At 46.4% G+C, this 13,525-nt stretch overlaps 1 protein-coding gene across 9 annotated transcripts in view; it reads right to left on the bottom strand.

Moving 5' to 3' along the window:
* MAP7D2 (MAP7 domain containing 2) overlaps positions 1-13,525 on the bottom strand; it is a 97,769-nt gene that overhangs the window by 51,567 nt on the left and 32,677 nt on the right. The window lies entirely within an intron of this gene.

Here is a 13,525-nt window from a genome sequence, read left to right as displayed (position 1 = left end):
AATCAGAAAGCTCAATTAGGGACAGGCCTGGCAACATGCAGAAAAGCCTACCAGGCTTCCCCTGGTCCAGCTCACAGGGGAAGGCAGATGCACAAAAGAAAACACAATTATTACACAAATTATTATTATTATTAGGGCTTCCCTGGTGGCTCAGATGGTAAAGCATCTGCCTGCAATGCGGGAGACCTGGGTTCGATCCCTGAGTTGGGAAGATCCCTGGAGAAGGAAATGGCAACCCACTCCAATATTCTTGCCTGGAAAATTCCAAGGATTGAGGAGCCTGGTGGGCTAACAGTCCACAGGGTCGCAAAGAGTCGGACACGACTGAGCGACTTCGCTTTTTCGCTTTTATTATTATTAGTGAACATTCGACTTTCTGGAAGAAGACAACTGCTGAGGGGCATGTATGAGTGAGCTGGAAAAAAGTAACACTCAAGTTTGATTTTGGTTCTACTAAGTTTGCTCCCATGTCAATCTTAGCATTTTATAATCACAAAGAAGGAATATGATACACTCCTGTTTACTTATTATTTCATTTTGTTTTATTTATTAGTATAAGAAATAAAATGGAAAAAATGGCAATTCCCCCCTAAAATGTCTGGGAAACATCCCAGGAGCTCCACATCTCCACTCATCTTCTACAGGACCCTAAAAGGCTTTCTGAAGCAAAGATGAAATGATCTTCATGGTTGCTTTAGGATTAAAAATAATTTACTGCACTTGCTCACAGCTGATCATTCATGAGTATTACTTACACAATGGTCAAGGACCACATTCTGGAGAAACTGGCTTTAGTGCTGCTATAACTGGACTGATGTGCCCAGCGCCTGGATCTCCTCTGTGGTAATATCACAGCTGACTTCACAGTACACGCCTTTCAGGGGTGTGCCTTCCACTGCCCAGGAGAGAGGCCCGGAGGCTTGGACCACAGAGCAGCAGCAGGAATGTGGATAAGGATGGATGTGATAAGCTCTGGGTTGTCACAATTCCCCACAAGCATCTAATTTTGCTCCTGGATTATGCAGCAGGGATATTAAAGCTCAAGAGAGAAGTCTTGGAAAATCAACCCAAGTGCCACTTCCCATTTAAAAAAAAACTGAAGTATAGTTAACTTCCAGTGTTGTGCGTCACTTCCAGGTGTACAGCAAAGTGGTTCAGTTATACATGTACATACATACATGTATATTGCTTCACATTCTTTTCTACTCTAGGTTATTACAAGATACTGAGTATAGTTCCTTGTGCTATACACTAGGTCCTTGCTGATTATCTATTTTACATAGAGTAGTGCATGCATGTTAATGACAAACTCCTATTTTCTCTCTATCCCCTTTTCCTCTTTTAGTAATGATAAATTTGTTTTCCATGTCTGGAGTTTATTTCTGTTTTGTAAATAAGTTCATTTGGCTTTTGTCAACTCTTAATCATTACGATTAATGATTACTGGCATCACCGACTTGATGGACATGAGTTTGAGCAAGTTCCGGGAGTTGGTAAAGGACAGGGAAGCCTGGCGTGCTGCAGTCCATGGGGTCGTAAAGAGTCAGACACAACTGAGCAACTGAACTGAACTGAACTGAACTACAATGGTACCAATGACACGAACAGCATCAAGAATTTAAATGCCCAACTTCTCAGCTCATTAGTGTTGCTCTCCCAGTCTGACCCCTTTCCCTTATACCCCCTGAACTTGTATAAACCCCACCCACCTTCAAGAGCCCACAGTTTCCCAGATCCGTGAAGCTCTGTGCCCTCACATTGGTCGCAGAACCCTAATTTCATTCTGCTTAGCTGCAGGGTACTGCCTCCCTGCAGGAAGTGAGGGCCTACTGAGCCAAGGGCGGGCCTGCATCTCTGGGTCAACCCGCTTGGGCCACACCCTACCCCCACAAGCCTCAAGGTGCATACACAACACTCAAAGACAGGAATGTGGTCAGTGGTAGGGTAGCGGGGAGAGAAAACCAGATTTCTCCATGATGATTCTCTAAACATTTTCAAGCTCTAGTCTCTACCTTAAGCATTTGATTAATAAGGATTTGTTCTGTATGAAAAGCTACAAAGAGAAGCCAACAACCCCTGGGCAGATGCTGGCAAGAGCACCCACATCTACTTAACAGCTCAGGCATGACCTGTCACCCTCCAGATCTAAGATACAGACTGAGAACCACTGAAAGTGTTCTTTGAACAGAAGAAAAAGAGAAAAACTGAGGGAAAAGGGTCAAGCACATTTGAAATTGGCCATGATACCTTAAGGCTTTACCAACAGAAGGATGGCTGTTGCAGAGATATGCATGATTTTAGGCTGCCCCCTTGTGGGCACTTGTAAGAGTCACACCCTCAAATCATTTTTCAAAAAATCTTCATTATCAGGCTCATAGTCATGACCTGCTTTGTCATAACGGGAGGCTACAATGTACGAACCAAGTTCACTGCTTGAATTTACTTGGCCCAATCACCCCATGATGACAGAGGTACTATTATGACTCATCTTACAGGTACAAAAACGGTACACAGAGGTTAACTTGTTCAAGGTTACGCCATCAGAAAGTGGAGATGCAGATTCCAACCTAAGAACCTGACTCCAGGACTCACTCTTAATCACCGCTTTCTCACATGGCAAAAGAGGAAACATAATAGCTCGATCTCAGCACCGATGAATGAATGCTTCGTGGCTTTCTGAGACTCTATTATACACAAGGAACAAGTTCCATCCTTGTCCCAAGAATGCACATGCAAATTCGGAGAGAAGTGCAAGACCAATTCATTAGAGAAGTACCGATTAAGCACTACTGTGAGCTGGGCACTGGCCAGCTGTGAACAGATGTGCTAAGTATTTGCTTCCTCTTCAAACTGATGGTTTGGAAATGACTGGATGCTGCGTGGGGAAAGGGGGTAGCCAGATAACCCCTGGGGCAGCCGTGCCATGCAATTTTGCTTGGGCCCCTCTGAGGGGGATGAAATGACTCAGTGCAAGGTGGGTAACCTAGAATCTCTATACACTCTCACAAGGCAGCGACAAGCCATTCTTCTCTGTTTAAGATAATCAAGATTAAATGCAATTAACAATTCTGTTCCTCCATCACACTGGGCCTGTTTCAGGCACTCACTAGCCACATGAGGCTATCAGCCACTGTACTGAAAAACAGTGAACCAGGAACCTCAAGGCTCACTCTCGTGATTCACATGTAACTGCCCTGGGACACACACAAATGAAGAATTCAGCGTCCAATCAAGTTTGAGTTTTACTGGGTGAGTAAGACTGTGGTAAGGCATCATTTTTCTACATAGCATCTGTCTCTCCTGATTAAAAGAACTGTCAAGCAATCATTTCTAAAACATCCATTTGAGGACAAGCCAAATAATTATATCTCCATTTCCACCTTGTGATCCCTGATGAACCTCTGGGGACCTCTGCCAAGAGGTTCCACCTGAAGGATGAAGGGGTACAGCACAAAGCAGACAGCCCCTATGTGTTCGGGGGCGCGGACCTGACCAGCTAGCATCACTGCAGCAACACAGCCTGAGAAGTCGAGGTAGACTATGATTCACAGGCTCAGGGCAAGTGACCTTAATACATGAATGCTAACATCACCAGGAGACTTCCACTAAAGACATGGGGTGGGTGGGGGTGTGGGGGGGGGTGTGTGTGTGTGTGTGTGGGTGTGTGTGTGGGTGTGTGTGTGGGTGTGTGTGTGGGTGTGTGTGTTCAGTTGCTTAGTCGTGTCCAACTCCTTGTGAACTCATGGACTGAAGTCCTCCAGGCTCCTCTGTTCCTGGGCTTTCCCAGGCAAGAATATTGGAGTGGGTTGCCACTCCCTTCTCCAGGGGATCTTCCCCATCCAGGGACCGAACCTGAGTCTCCTGCATTGGCAGTGATGACTTGAGCCAGGGTTAGCAACCCTAGCTTTGAGAGCTACTATTGCACTGAGAGTTAGTTCAGTTCAGTTGCTCAGTCGTGTCTGACTCTTTGTGACCCCATGGACTGCAGCACGCCAGGCTTCCCTGTCCATCACTAACTCCCGGAGCTTGCTCAAACTCATGTCCATTGAGTCGGTGATGCCATCCAACCATCTTATCTTCTGTTGTCCCCTTCTCTTCCCACCTTCAATCTTTCCCAGCATCACGGTCTTTTCCAATGAGTCAGTTCTTCACATCAGGTGGCCAAAGTATTGGAGTTTCAGCTTCAGCATCAGCCCTTCCAATGAATATTCAGGACTGATTTCCTTCGGGATGGACTGGTTGGATCTCCCTGCAGTCCAAGGGACTCTCAAGAGTCTTCTCCAACACCACAGTTTAAAAGCATCAAATTTTTGGAGCTCAGCTTTCTTTATGGTCCAAGTCTCACATCCACACATGACTACTGGAAAAACCATAGCTCTGACTAGATGGACCTTTGTTAGCAAAGTAATGTCTCTGCTTTTTAATATGCTGTCTAGGTTGGTTACAGCTTTTCTTCCAAGGAGCAAGTATCTTAATTTCATGGCTGCAGTCACCATCTGCAGTGATTTTGGAGCCCAAGAAAATAAAGTCTGTCACTGATTCCATTGTTTCCCCATCTATTTGGAAGTGATGGGGACACCCCATGATGTGATGGGACCGGATGCCATGATCTTTGTTTTTTGAATGTTGAGAAGGCTTTGGGGTAGTCAATAAAGCAGAAGTAGATGTTTTTCTGGAACTCTCTTGCTTTTTCTATGATCCAGCAGATGTGTTGGCAATTCGATCTCTGGTTCCTCTGCCTTTTCTAAAACCAGCTTCAACATCTGGAAGTTCACGATTCATGTACTGTTGAAGCCTGGCTTGGAGAATTTTGAGCATTACTTTACTAGCGTGTGAGATGAGTGCAATTGTGTGGTAGTTTGAGCATTCTTTGGCATTGCCTTTCTTAGAGATTGGAATGAAAACTGACCTTTTCCAGTCCTGTGGCCACTGCTGAGTTTTCCAAATTTGAAATAGCTCAACTGGAATTCCATCACCTCCACTAGCTTTGTTTGTAGTGATGCTTCCTAAGGTCCACTTGACTTCGTACCCCCGGATGTTTGGCTCTAGGTGAGTGCTCACACCATCGTGGTTATCTGGGATATTAAGATCATTTTTGTACAGTTCTCCTGTGTATTCTTGCCACCTCTTAATATCTTCTGCTTCTGTTAGGTCCATACCATTTACCATTTCTGTCCTTTATTGAGCCCATCTTTGCATGAAATGTTCCCGTGGTGTCTCTGATTTTCTTGAAGAGAGCTCTGGTCTTTCCCATCCTCCCGTTTTCCTCTATTTCTTTGCACTGGTCGCTGAGGGAGGCTTTCGTATCTCTCGCTGCTGTTCAGCGTTAGTGCCACAGGGGAAACTGCACAACGGGTCCATGGGGTCCCCCTGTAGCACTGCTTACAACTGTGTGAATCTGCAATACCCTCAAAGTAGGAGCTTTTCAAAATGTACTTTAGTCACTCAGTTGTGTCTGACTCTTTGCGACCCCATGGACTGTAGCCCACTTGCTGAAGTGTAAAACCCTGGGAGGGACCCAAAGACAAAGAGGGAGCAGGTGACACCTTCCCAGAAGGACAAGGGGCAGCCCTGCCAGAGTCACCTCTGCCTCATTCTTGATGCAGTAATGCTTCCTGGGGTGAGGACGCTCAGGAGGTAGTGTGTACCCCTGAAACTGAGGCATTTTCCTGGGTAATTCACCACTAGAGGAAATAAGAATCAAACAGGGATCCTGAGCAGACAAACAACTATTTTCTGTGAACAGAAGAGCATAAAATTTCATACTTTGCTGACTTGCTCTTGCTTAGAGTAACTTCCCGTTATCCTTGGGCTGTGGCAAGACTTTTTAAAAAACTAATTTAAAAATGTATTTTATTAGCCTCAGGCACTCTCTCTCTAGAATATCAATGAGCTGATATTAGTCAATTATTCATGTTATGTAATAACCATTATCGAAATGCAAAGTTTTTAAGTGAAGCCAGCTGTGTTCGACTTTTAAAAACTGACTGCATTAAATGAATTTTAAAGTAACCTTCCTAATCACAGCTCACATCTGTGCAATTACACTGCCCAGACAAAAGGAAGGGACTCAGGAATGAAGAGCTCATCAAATAGGAAGCCATGTCTGCCAGCCCCTCCTGTGGGGGGCCCACCCCTCTGTGGACTGGCAGGCAGGGACGCACCAACAACTCGGTGATGATCTGTCTCAGGTCATGGAGACCACAGGTCCTCACCTGTGGCCACAGGCCATCACCTGGGGAGCTCTAACAATTATGGTGCCTGTGCCTCCCTCCCAGAGACTGGCCTTGTCGGCTCAGGTGTGGCCAGGGTGCTGGTGCTCTAAGAGCTCCCATGTGATGCTTCTGTTCAGAAGGACTGACACTGCTCCTAGCCTGCTGCTCTTCCCACTGCAGCGCGGGTTGGAACCACTTGGAGGGTTTCTGAACCCAGAGTGCTGGACGGCACTCCCAGAGTTTCATGGAGTGGGCCTAGGGCCTGCCAGAGAAGGGTGTCCAAGACCCACACCTTAAGAGCTGCTGTTCTACTAGACTAGGCTGATTCTACAGGGCAAGGCCCTGCCTCCAGCTCCTCTCTGGATGTCCAGAGCCCAGCTAAGTGTGGGGCTCAAAGAGTGGGTCCCCAATCATGTCTGCAGAAGGAACAACTGGCCGTGTGCCTGCACCCTCCTGCACAGAGTCTGCCATGGCTGTTACTGCCCCCACGCTCTCTGCGCCTGCGCATCTGCCCCTTGCCCTCTAAGCCCCAAGACCTCGCACATGGCACTCAAATAGTTACTAAATGAGGGGCCATGAATATTATGTCCCTTTGATGGAAACCTCCCCATTTGTAGAGCATTAAACCAAGTATCAGAAGCGTCTATAAAAATGAGGAACATTTTAAAATATCTTTGTAGCCATTATTTTGCTGGCTCTGTTCAGGAAATTCAAAGGTCAAGAAAGGAAGGTAGCTTCCCCCACAAGTGCTAACAGTTTCCAGGTGATCAGGTCTCCTTTGAGAACCACTGATCTACTCCATTCCTTACCAGCTATAACCTTCTGAATTGGCTTAGATTCTCTTTTCACTGCAGTGAAAAAGTCTGTATTACACTGTTGCCACCGAATTTGTTACTTCCAATGTGACTCTTTTAAGGATGATATCATAATTTATATTAATACTTCAAAAAGAGGCAGGCCTGGAACTAGCATTTACGTTCAATAGCTATTGACTACTATAGGATGGAGGTGTACATACCCAAGTATCAAAACACATTTAAAAAAATGTATAGAGATACAAAAAAGTCCTTAAAAAGTGGGGAAATAGAGAATATAAGAAATAAGAATATATACAAATTTACACTGCTATTATGTTTTTATAAAATATGCTAAATTTCTAGCAGTTTCCTTTAAAACAACTGAATTAAAATTTTCCCCAAAATGTCAATGTTGTAAGAGTATTACTAAATGACTTAAATGCTTCCTAAATGATTTTCTTAAATCACAACTGCACAGCTAAGAGAAGGGCCAGTTTTTTTGCTTTTTAAAGTGTAGAACTGGGTCAAGTCCAAACAATCACAAAGAGTATAGCACTTTGACATAAAGGTCAAACAATAATGGATCTCAGATCACATCATTCTTGCCCTGGAACCAGGAATCTGGTACATAATCGTCACCAATCCACACCGATCTCCTAGGCTTACTGGAAGAAGGAAGGCACAACAGGCAAGTCCTACAGCAACTGCCCTAAGTTTCCTCTTCTGTAAGATGGAGAAACAGTAGTGCCTCTCTTACAGTGAGGATGTAATGAAAGCTCACAAGCGCTGATTAACCATACCCAGGACACAGCGGGAGCACAACGAATTCAGCTAGTCTGTGTTGCCCACGCTAGCCTGCCTGTTCCTAGTTACAACTCTCCCTCTTCCGTTAATGAGGGCTCCTGCCCACAGGACCAACCATACTACCTTTCCTAACACAGCTGATGAGACAGAGTGTGTACTATGCTGCCAGTCTAAAACCACAGCGAGCGTTCCTTTCCTATAAAAATTATACTGGGAACATGTATACATGCCTTTGACTTCTCAGTCACCAACCATTACTTGTGCCTACACATGCTGGCATTCCCCTTCTGGTAACTCCTCGGAAATTAGATCTTATCTCTAGTAGGACAAGTAACTTCCTACTAAAACAAGAATACACAGATGACATTTCACAAACACTAATTGTGAAGGCGGTATGTGATGACGCTGTTCTTCACCATCTCAACAGTAGATTGCCTAGTTATACTCACACACATGTAAGCAGCCAGCCTAGGAACTCCTGCCACAGCAACTCAGGCTCCCATAACCACAGGAAAACACACCACGCCAAGTTATAAAATTCAACTGCACCCAGTTTGACCAACTGTACACAGGTTCACAGGCTAGCCTGGCTTCTTCTAAAGGTACCATTTATTAAGCACATATCTCCTGCCTGGCATCATGCACTCCAAGATGGAGAAAGTGAGACTCTCCCCAGGGGTTAAGACTTCTGTCCAAAGTCACAGCTGCTAAGTGGCAGAGCTTGGATTTGAGGCCAATCTGGCTGACTCCCAAGCTGATGGGCATCAACTCAATAGTGAAAGGGAAGGCCACCTGGAGGAAAGAGCACTGACCTAGGTATCTAGGTGTCCAGAAACTGAGTGTTCCTACCACGATTCACAAAGGAGGTGGTAAGGCTACTACTATACAGTCCAGAACAAGTCCCCGATTCCCTTGATCTTCAAACCCTTCTTTCAAATCTACAGTGTCTGCAGCTTGCCCCCACGGCCTCCTTGGCAGCCTGGGCCCCTGACTGTTGGAGGACTACTGTGCTAATTGAGGGGGAGAGGGGACTGGGGCAAGAAAATGTATGCACTGGTTAAAATTTACCTGATGGTACACTTGAAAGGTGTGCACTTTAGTGTAAGATACCTATTTCTAACACTACAACAACTGCAACAACACACAGAAAAGACAAAAGTCAGTGCTACCTGACCTGCCATATATCAGTAGTGCTCAAGGCTGCAAAGAGCAGGCCTGGATCTCCCAGGCAACTGCATCCTCAGTGTGGCTCCATGAAGCGGTGAGGGAGCTCCAAGGGCAGCGTGGGAGACAGGAGGTGAGCCTCAGCAGGGCTGATGTGGAACTGAAGACACCAGCAAAGGCCCAGGGACTGGCTCAAGCTGCAGGGCTCTTAAAGAGCACGTGGTGATTCGGGAGAGAAGGGGTCTACACAGCCAGTTCAAGACTCTGCCTTGACCCCTTCTCTTCCAGGGTCCTGTTACCTGCCTTTCTCATGCCTTTAACTGTCTCCACCCTATACCAGATCTCAGCTACTCATTGTCCAAAAGGCCTGGCTCTTCTACAGCCATCAGAGGAGCTATCGCCATTTGTATCACTTCCCCATTCATATGGAGCTCAGTCCTGGGGGCTTCTTCCAGGTTCCATCTACGCAGCCCTTCCAACAGTGCCCCAGTCAAGGGACCCTGAGTAATCCCTTCACCTCTCAGAGCTTCGGGCTCCTCTTCTGTATAAATCAGGATCATTACTACCTACTTCCAAAGGTTACAGTGTGTGTTGGGGGGTGGGGGTGCTGTGAAAATGCTTGGCAGCAGGAGGAGCCACAGTTGGCTCCCTTCCCCTGATGATATACGAGAACACAGACCAAACAAGTCGTGGCAGTCATGCACTGGGTCCAGGCCCCATGGAATCTGAAGCTCTGCACACTTCTGTCTCCCCATGAACCCCACAAAATTGCCCTAAGAGACCTGCCGCGACTTTCCACAAGGTCTCAGTTTACATTCTAAGATTTCCTTTCCTCTGCTGAGACAACAATTCATTTGAAAGGTGAGGTGAACAAAGTCAAAGGTAGCTAAAAGAAGACAACGAGCAGCTAGAAAAATTCAACTCGATTAATGATCTACTGAGCACTGCAGTGCAGAAACTTCCCTCCTACGCTGGCTCCTCATCTGGGAGGCACCTGGACTTCTGTGTTTCTACAATAAATTTAATACATGTTTGTATCATTTCAAAAGGACCCACTGTTTGCAATATGACTTGCTAGCTAAATGAAACCTGCATAATTTCCCCTCTACCCTTCTGAGTTCTTGGCTGGGACCCCTTGTAATACAGATGGAACTTTTTTTAAGATTGATTTATTTTTGGTTGTGCTGGGTCTCTGTGCATGCTCTTCTCATTGCGGAACACAGGCTCTAGGGCATGCAGGCTTCAGTAGTCACGGCTCAAAGGCTCTCTAGAGTTCAGTATTTGTGGTGCACAGGCTTAGTTGCCCCTTGGCATGTGGGATCTTTCAGAACCCGGGATCAAACTCACGTCCCCTGCACTGGCAAGCTGATTCTTAAACACTAGGCCACCAGGCAATGCCCTAGGCAGAAGTTTATTAAATATATATGTCATGTACATATAGGAGATTCTCAAGAAACCAATCACACTCTCCAGGATGGCCCAAACCACTACCTCAAATACCACCTGCAGCTAAAAGACCAAAGACAGATGTGAGTGAGAGGTGGAATTCATGGAAGGTGAGAGGGGGAAATGCTTGGTAAACACAGGCTGCCCTGCAACACCGATACGTCTCCCAGGTTTAAAAGTCATCCGTATCCACGGTAAAAGCCATCTTCCTAATATAGGCCCCCTCTTCCTAATGTAAATTTCCTTTATAAATACAGATTTCCCTTACAAAAGGACCATTTTCAGAGCTTCTCAGGCGTCTGTAGTTTCTTAAAATAATCCTATGCCAAAGAGGCATATTTCATATTTTGAGTAGTGTATTCTACCCCCTTTGCCAGCCAAGCTCAAGGCTCGCCAAGGCAGCTGGGTGGCTCTGCACTGACGCCCATCCTCCCAACCTTCCCTACCTCCAGGCTCCCCTGCTCTGTGTGCCTCTCACCGTCACACAGCTAGCTACAGCTACAGGCCTGTGGATTCCACCTGTCCTTTCCAGGGTGATGAGCAAGAAAGAGGGAAGTAGGAGCTGGTGCTCGATAAGAGCGAACATGGACAGCAGAGCACGCCTAGACGCTTCTGTCACAGATGGGGCGAGCGGGGCCAGGGGACCGAGGTTGCCCTCGGGGTCCTTTAGAGATGTAGAAGCTCTGACACAGGGGGTTTTGGTGTGAGCATCCAAGGCCGGCCTGTCCCAATCAAGGGGTAAGGCTCAATGTGAAGACAGAATGACCTTTGAAAAGCCCTCCTGTCCCCCAGCAAGGATGGAGAAGAAGCTGGAAGCCAGTGAGCACTCTGGAGCCAGTTGAGCACAGGTTCCACTCTCACAGATATCTTGGAGCATCAGGGGAGAGGATAACGGAGGGGGAGAGGAGGGAAGGAGGGAAAGGGAGGGGGCAGGAGAAAGAGACACACACACATACATTCACACACACGCACACTGCTCAGAACACTGCTGCTGTGCTCAATAAAGGTCAGGTGTTGCCGTTTCTGAGCCTAGCCCAGGGCTGTCCTTCAGTGGTTGGGTGGAGGTAGGTTCTAGAGTTGCACACCACAGGGGACATGGTTGTTTAGTGTGGACTCAGAAAGGCCTTAGACATCTGCAAAGAGTGCCAGACACAGGGGGAAAAAATAACTCTTCTTATTTGCTTTTTTCAGCAGCGAAGTACAAGACACTGAAAAATGTCTCTTTGAAGATGTGGACAGAATCCAGCAGGTAAAAGCTGCTAACGAGAAATAAACTACAGCATTCTCATTGTTAGTGCTGCCATTTGATTTTTTTTGTGTATGTTTCATGTATGTGTATGTTTTGTGTATGTTTCATGATGATGACCATAAAAGGTGTGTGCAAAGGATCCCAAAGTGGCACTGGAGACCCTGCTGGCTCGTCTTCATGCCGTCATGACCAGGTCCCCATCGGATCTCGAATTTCTATGGTGGGAAGAGCTGTGTCCTTGGTGAGTGAGGCACCAGAAACTCCCTCATTCTCTCCTTCCTTGTTTCCTGCCTCCCACAGCGACACGCGTCGGGTGATGGCAGTCTGCCCACCCTCCCTGTTAACAGGGTTGGCAAGAGCCTTCAGGGCCCCCCCCTAAGGACAGCCCCTTGTTCCCAGGCTGCCTGCTTCCCTATAGTCACCTCAGTAGGCTTCAGACCTGCACTTTGACCACTGCTGAGCAACTCAAGCATCCAAGGTGAACTCTCCTGCTGTAGACCCATCTATTCCCAGTCTCAGCCCTGGGTGGATGAGCCCCACCTCGGAGACGGCCCTTGTTACACCTGTGGATCGAGGGGCCAGTGACAGGCCAGCAGGACTGAACTGGAGGCCTCAGTGCCGTGCTTGGGCGTATGGCTCCAAAAAGATGTGTTTTAAAACAAAATGCAAAAGGTAAATAAAGAGGTTAGAAAAACAATCACTCTTTGCATTGCAAACAATGTGAAGACATCAAGAAATTGGAAAGCTGTAATACTCTCCTTTTCTCCCAGAAAAGCATGCCCAGCAGGATTGCTCGGCCCTGCCCCAAAGCACAGGCCCTGCATCTGGCATCCTTAAACAAGGACGGTCTTCAAGGGCACTTCAAGGCCTCGAGGCGGAAACAGCTTCCTGACTCAAATAGGCTGTTTTTAAATTGTGAGGACAGAGCAAAATGTGTGCCCCACTCCATGTCACTCAGGGCAGTCTGGCATGCCTTTCTAGGCAGCCTTGCAGAGATCTTCAGCTTGCTAATTAAATTTACCCCACTTCACCCCATCTAAATACCTTTGGAAAAAGAAAAACCACATAAATCTTAAAGTTCTAGTTATTCAGTAGGTCTGAAGCCTACTGAGGTGACTGGGAAGGAGGGGCTGTCCTCAAGGAGGGGGCCTTGGTGGGCAAAAGTTTATTTTGAAAACAGTAAGATTACAGATTGTAAGAGAAAAGATTAAGATTACAGATTGACAAGAGAAAAGGCAAATTGTGAATCGCACTCCTCACTTCTGAGAATGATTTTTGCAGAGTAAAACCATAAGGCAGAAGTGAAGTCTGAAGGGTCACAGCTCTGTGCAGGCTTCTCTTTGGGTTGTTCCACGGGAAAGGCTCCTGCCATTCAAGACAATGCGTGACAAATGCCCGTTTGTGCACCACAGCTGGGTCTGAGCACGGCCACCTTGCCTGTTGTGGCTGTCACTGTTTCTCTCCTTTTCTCATCACAAGAATATAAAAACTGATAATACGTGTTTTTTCAAATCTTGCAAATACTATCACCAAAGAAAAACAATATGCCAGCCCATCACAGCAACCCAGCTTTGGATTCACATTATTTTAAATTAGCCAGACTGTCACACTTAAAGGTCACTACATACATTTCTATTACAGCTGACCCCAGACCAGTGCTTATGTGACCACTGCCTTTAAAAACAGCACACTAAAAAAAAAAAAAAAAAAACAGCACACTAAACAATTCTCAGACTCTAGTACAGTGGTTCTCAACCAGAGGTGATTGTGTCTTCCAAGAAACACTTGGCGGTATTCAGAGACATTTTGGGTCATCATGACATGGGGGAGGCATGCTACTGGCATCTAGT

This window comes from Oryx dammah, unplaced genomic scaffold (genome assembly GCF_014754425.2).
Source record: "Oryx dammah isolate SB20612 unplaced genomic scaffold, SCBI_Odam_1.1 HiC_scaffold_23, whole genome shotgun sequence".
Taxonomy (NCBI): domain Eukaryota; kingdom Metazoa; phylum Chordata; class Mammalia; order Artiodactyla; family Bovidae; genus Oryx; species Oryx dammah.
Note: the sequence above shows the minus strand (reverse complement) of the source record. Positions and strands in the feature narration are given on the sequence as shown.